We start from the raw sequence: 6,671 nt of genomic DNA on the forward strand, positions 1-6,671 counted from the left end.
TAGTTATCTTTTCGTATTATAAAGCTCACAATTTCCTGATATTTGATTAGTTTCCTTGCCGTTGATATTATTAGATTGGTGAGTTGAATCAATTGCATACTATCGGAAATCGGGTTTGATTCTATGATTCATTCTTTCTCTTATTACTTGTTGGATTTGTTTCATTTTATTTTTTTTTCTAAGTTTGACTCACTTATTCATTTTGTCATATGTAACATTTTGCAAAGAGAGACTTTATTACTTTATTATTGTACGTAACTGAAAATTAATCACTTACTTAACAAGAAACTTATTGGCCACTATTTTAGCTTTTGGATTTACATATTAGATATTATTTACTTCCTTTTACGATTTTTGAGAGTGATTGGGAAAGTTTTTTTTAAATCATTCAAAATGTTATTATATCTGCTTACAATTTTACAATGGTTATGTTGCTGACATGACTACTGACTACTGTGTTCTATTTTAAAATGTTCGTTTAATTTTAATTCAGCAATATGACTTTTGTCTTTTAATATTATGTTGATTGGCTGTGTCATGTTTCATTGAATCATTCCTCTGGCTCATAACGTTGTGCCTTATATCACACCAAATCAAAATGCTATCTCTCTCCTAAACTGCCATGCCACATTTCTGGTATAGACGTCTATAAAAACTTGAGCATTTTAAAACGTGAGCATTGAGTTGGTAAAACTGCTACTTTAATTGATACAATATTTTCTAAGTATCCCTTGTCTCATTGTGTGTGTGTGTGTGTGTGTATGTGTGTGTGTATGTGTGTGTGTGTGTGTTTTTTGACCCCTTGTCTCATTCTTGAATTGGCAATACAAAAGTTGAAAGTGCTAATATACTTGTATCAGTATTGTAATTCGTTGTACTATATTTCATAGTTTAAAGTTATGTCAATGGTTGTATTACCATATTGCAGTACTTACGTCCAACTTTTGATCTCACATTTCAATTTTGTTTTTTTCAATTTGATGTTGTGCAATTTTCTTTTTTTCCTTTTTTTCCCATTGGTTTGTTTGTTTGTTTGTTTCTGTAGAGAAAAAGCATTTTAAAGTTTAGACAAAACATTAATTTCAAATCTTTATTTCTTGCATGGTTTATATGATCATCTAATTTATTCCACTATGAGAGCTGTAACAGCGTTTCGATTTGTGGGTTGACGATGTTGTTTGACTAATTTGAAGACTGTTCTACTCTCAGAGTTATACAGTCCATTTAACATTTTAAAAATTGGTATATTTAACATGTTAATACTGATGTTCCATTATTTGTCCCTTATTGTCATGGCTTCATTCTATCAACAAACTATTTTGTGCCCCACCTTCAGTCAAGCTTGTGCTTTGCGGCTGACTATCGTTTTTTTTTTTGTTGTTTTTTTTTTTTTTTTTCCTCTTGTTTGCTACTAAGGCAGTCACTCCATATCACGACCTCAGCCACTTATATTGGGGACAGAAAAGCCCTGGATGATAACTATAATTGATAAAGTTAAGACCACTCTTACAAGTGCTCAAAGGACCCAGGAATGGTGTAAGTGCCGGTTCTCAAAACCAAGTAAACCTATTCTACATTCCCTCGGATCATCTTTGCAACAATCAAACGCAATCAATTTATCTTGAATTGAAAAATTACATGGAATGCACTATATATATATATATATATATATATATATATATATATATATATATATATATATATATTATATATATATATATATATATATATATATATATATATATATTATTTATAGAAGTTGATCACAATTATACTTGAAATATTTTATAAATAGCTCCTTTTATTTAAAAATTGAGCACAATTATTTCATGAGTTTTGTTTTTATAATTTATCCTTTCTTTAAAAAATATAGCATTGTGGAGAACATTGTGCATATTTGAGTCAATGAAAAAATTGATACGACGCACAACTCTACTGAAAGATTTGAAAATTAGAAATCTATTTTTTACAGATAGATTAACAGATAACTTGATTTCCTTTTATAATTTAAAGTCAGTTTGAAAGTTCGTTGAGTCAAACAGATATCATAAAATACGTACCGACGACACTAACATCTCAAAAACAGCCAATCTGGACACTGTAAAAAGTTGTCAGTTTGGCGGGCGGTTTTACGCAAATCGTTGATTCGAAATAATGTATTCACTTAATTACTTTACGGAATTCAGATCTACACTAAGTTTTCAACAGTTCTCATCTATCAATGACATCAATTATTATTATTGCCCATATGATGCTTTCGGTGTGATGGTTTCGGGTGGATAATACCCAGGTTTAATTCCTTTGGTAATAAATTAAAAAATGATAATTAATCAAATTAAATTAAAATATTATAATTTAATAAAGACCTTTAAATAGAAGTGCACTAGGAATGTAAACTATAAGTTTCCAAACCTTGAAATTTATGGTCAATCCATTGTGACCTTAAGATAAAGTTGTAACCCACCTTGAAAGTATCAGTTCATCCCATTGTAGAACATATATAAAAAAAATTTCTTATTGGAAATATATCATTTATTTTGTTATATTACTGGACATATATTTAAAACTTAAATTATCTATTATTATTATTATTATTATTATTATTATTATTATTATTTATTATTATTTTATTTTATTATTATTATATTATTATATATTATTTATTATATTATTTTATTATTATTATTATTATTATTATTATTATTATATTATTATTATTATTATATATTATATTATATTATTATTATTATTATTATTATTATGTATTTATATTTGTTTAAAACAACATCGGTACCATTCAATGTGTTATCGTCGTGCATTTATATGTAAATGTTGATTGTTATCATTTTATAATATTTTATCATTATCATCAGTTTATTCGTTTACCACGTCTTTGTAATTTTATTGGGGTTTTTTTTTCTTCTTCTTTTGTTGTTGTTGTTTTTGTTGTTGTTTTTCAAATCGTTTTCAAAAACTTCCTGTCCCATCATTGTTTAGGTATATTTATCTTATCTACGCCATTTACACTACACATCTCTCATTCGTCCTTAGTGTCTTCTTCGTTGTGTTTTGTTGATAAAGGGGAAATCAGAAACGCCCACAGTGTGTCTTCGACTATTAAATTGAAGCTTACAATTCAACACTTATCGTTATTTTTTCCTTCGAGCTTCAAGCAGCAACATTTTCATTAATCAACCAGCACCGCCAACGGAGGTGCATAAAGCGGTGCGTTTTTGTACACCTCCAGTGGAGGTGCATAAAAACGATGCGTTTCTGTACACCTCCAACGGAGGTGCATAAAAACGTCACCTACCACAACCTGTTTTCACACACGGACAATTGTATGTTGCTGTGTCACGGGTCAGAGGCTATACTGGCTTACACTTAATGTTGGGCCACACAGAAAAATCAACAGAGGATGTACAAAGTTACACAGACAACGTTGTTTACCAATCTGCCCTCATTAAATGATGGTGGGTACAATATCGAATGATAATAGTTCTTTCCCCGCGAAATTGCGGGCTTCTTACTAGTATATATATGTATATATTGTGGCGATCTCCGTTTCCTACGAACTACGAAGACTTACCACATACTGCTGACTGCAAGACTACTCTACACGTCAGATCAGACAAAAACGTAAACACGAGAGAACTCATTAAATTTATAAAATTCACTACACATTGCTTTCATTGTTTGTTGTTTCCAGTAAAGTAGATGCTACATATATATATCCTACCCATCCACCCGATAAACATACCATTAGTTTTGTGATTATCCACAAATATTAAATGTGAAGTTAAATCATGTCATATTTTATTGCCAGTAATTAAGCAATCAGTGACTGAAAATTGTATCTGGTTAAGGAACACTTAATACAAAAGACCAGATCTATAAGCTAGAAAGCAAACATTTTATAGCCAGCTCCGAAGATTGTCCATATTCATTATTCTCTCCAATTTTCATGGTAACAATCTGACTTAAGTATGGCATCCCTGACCTCATTTGAAAACTTATTGTATTCTTGTCAATAGACTCAAGATGATCATACTGATAGGTGAAATTACAAGCCAGTACAATGCATCGACAATTAATGCACCTGTACTGATTTGTCAAAAAGCTAATCTAAGACCAAGGGCTAATTTAGAATAATGATAGTGTTAATTAGTAAGAACAAAAATGCCAGAAAAATACATAGTCCATTGCTTGGGTGGAGATTAACATTATAATTCTCAATCTGAATTAATCATAAGAGCAATTTTATACATTTAGACTTTGAATGAGAGAGAGAGAGAGAGAGATAACTGTATGTGACTTTTGACTGGTCTTACGCTATCAACAGGGATATATTACTCTTGGATCTATTCTTACTCGTACTGTGAATATCTATTCAGATTGTCTCCTTCTAAAAAAAAAATATTGATGTATTTTATCATCTTCCTTTTAATTGGTGCGTAACTGACCTAAAAGTGCCGCAAATTCTGTAAAACTCAGATTGAAAAAAAAAAAACAGGCATCATCACTATCATCATCATCATGACAAATTAAAGCAAAAAACTTAGTCTAATAAAAAAAATTTAGTCTTATTTAATGTTTGTTGCTTTGTTTATGGACAATTTCTCACAGGGTAATCTATTTATGTGTGATGTATATTATCAAATGTTTAACGACAATGTTCAAACCCCATGATATGTTGTAGGATAATGACAATTGCAAAACGTTTCCTAACTTACGTCTTGTTTTTAGTTTTCGCTAAAAAAACACATAATAAGGTTGTCTACAGTCAAACAAAATCAAGTCATTTCACGGAATAGATTTTACCATGAGAGCAATAGATTTTAAAATTAGTGACATTGTTTCATGTTATCCCGATCGATCATTTGTTTTCAACAAAACGGAGCAACTGCCCACACTAGTAAAATTGTAGTCTTACTTTTAACAGAAAATGACATTCGATTTTTTTTCTAAATATGAATGACTTCCTTTGACTTCAGAGCAATACGGCATTTGGTTACTTATGTCCACGTGGTTTATAAGGGTGGTACAACGGTTTACACGGATAGGTATTGGAGCAAATCACTAGTCAAGAAAATAAATTGAACCATAAAGAAAAAAAAAAGGCTATCTACTCTTAGGCTTTTCGATGCCATAAATAAAGCAAAATGGACGATCGGCAGATTACATTCAAAATTTGAGAATCACGTTCCAAATCTTCGATTTGGCGAAAATGTGGTCTGTTTGTTTAAACAATCGTGGATTTCAAAATGTTCCATCTATATTGTTGAAAAATTGAGTAGTACTTAAAATTTCAATAAAATAAATGGGTTTTATTTTGGTACAATTTAATATTTGCGCCATTTATATATATAAATATATATATATATATATATATATATATATATATATATATATATATATATATATATATATATATATATATGTGTGTGTGTGTGTGTGTGTTGTGTGTGTGTGTGTGTGCGTGGGTGGGTATGTATGTAAAGTAAATAAGGACACTCTCATTGTATTATGTCAGAACGAACGTTTCAATGCTGGTCGCATAACACAAATATAGATAATATGCTTTTCATTTTCAGCTTTCGATTTATTTGTGTTTGTGTGGGTGGGGGATAATTTATTTGTTAGATCTCTCTCTCTCTCTCTCTCTCTCTCTCTCTCTCTCTCTCTCTCTCTCTCTCTCTCTCTCTCTCTCTCTCTCTCTCTCTCTCTCTCTCTCTCTCTCTCTCTCTCTCTCTCTCTCTCTCTGATTCAAAATGTTAACTAAGAAACATTATTTTACGGACTTGGACACATTTCATGCATATTGAATATAGTCACCTAGACAAATATACTTATCGTTAGGATTGATTTTACATACTTTAAATTTATGAACTGATTAAATTGTGATCATGGTATTTGATTTTGATTTGGAATTTATTATCTGCAAATAAAGCTGTAAGAATTTTTTTTTCTATTTTTTTTTTCAGAGCTTACCTTCTCGCTGGGTTTTCGGTGTTAGTGTATAATTTGAAACTTTGGGTTGGACCGTCCTATGTTTGCTGCTGAGGTCTATTTAAGTAAACGATCTCCATTTCTTTTATATATATATATTTTTTTTTTTCTTTCTGAGGCACGTATGGTCAAGAATGTTTCAAAGAATAATAAAGTTTACATAAATCAAACCGTTGTGAATCACATACAGTCTTTCTTTTCAGACGTGATGAGATGACCTAAAAGTATCGCAAGCGTCTTGAAACTTAAAATCAGACAGAGTTTGTGCGTGTTATTAAAAATACCAAGAAATGAAGTGAGTAGGAAAGTGCCAGAAAACAACAGAGAATAAAAATTTCGAGGCGGCGATTGGAGCTCGAACCCGCGACCTTACTAGTAGGACAACCCCGCCCGATGTGATACGAAATTCTACAACACAATTGAAATTGGTCGAATTGTGAATTCATATGAGTGATGAACTTCCAGCTACTAATCACTTGGAATTTTTCAGCCCAACTGATCACACGCATTTTTTTTTTTTTTTTGTCACTCTCGTATTGCAGACGAGTTTTTAGTGCTACCCAACGAGCGAGCATAGGGGTTTTTATATGATATAGTTTTGTTTTTTTTGCGGCGATGTAATGGTGTCTATTTAGATAGTTCAGTTTATTTCGATGGATTAT

At 30.9% G+C, this 6,671-nt stretch overlaps 1 protein-coding gene across 1 annotated transcript in view; it reads left to right on the forward strand.

Moving 5' to 3' along the window:
• Nucleotides 1–3,624: 3,624 nt before the first annotated feature.
• LOC144968445 (dimethyladenosine transferase-like) overlaps nt 3,625–6,671 on the forward strand; it is a 29,824-nt gene continuing 26,777 nt past the window's right edge. The window contains exon 1 of the mRNA XM_078906844.1: nt 3,625–3,708. The gene's annotated coding sequence lies outside the window, so the exon portion shown is untranslated. The remainder of the gene's footprint in view (nt 3,709–6,671) is intronic.

Source organism: Berghia stephanieae, chromosome 1, assembly GCF_034508935.2.
Source record: "Berghia stephanieae isolate SIO BIC M18660-M18661 chromosome 1, UCSD_Bste_1.3, whole genome shotgun sequence".
Classification (NCBI taxonomy): Eukaryota; Metazoa; Mollusca; class Gastropoda; order Nudibranchia; family Aeolidiidae; genus Berghia; species Berghia stephanieae.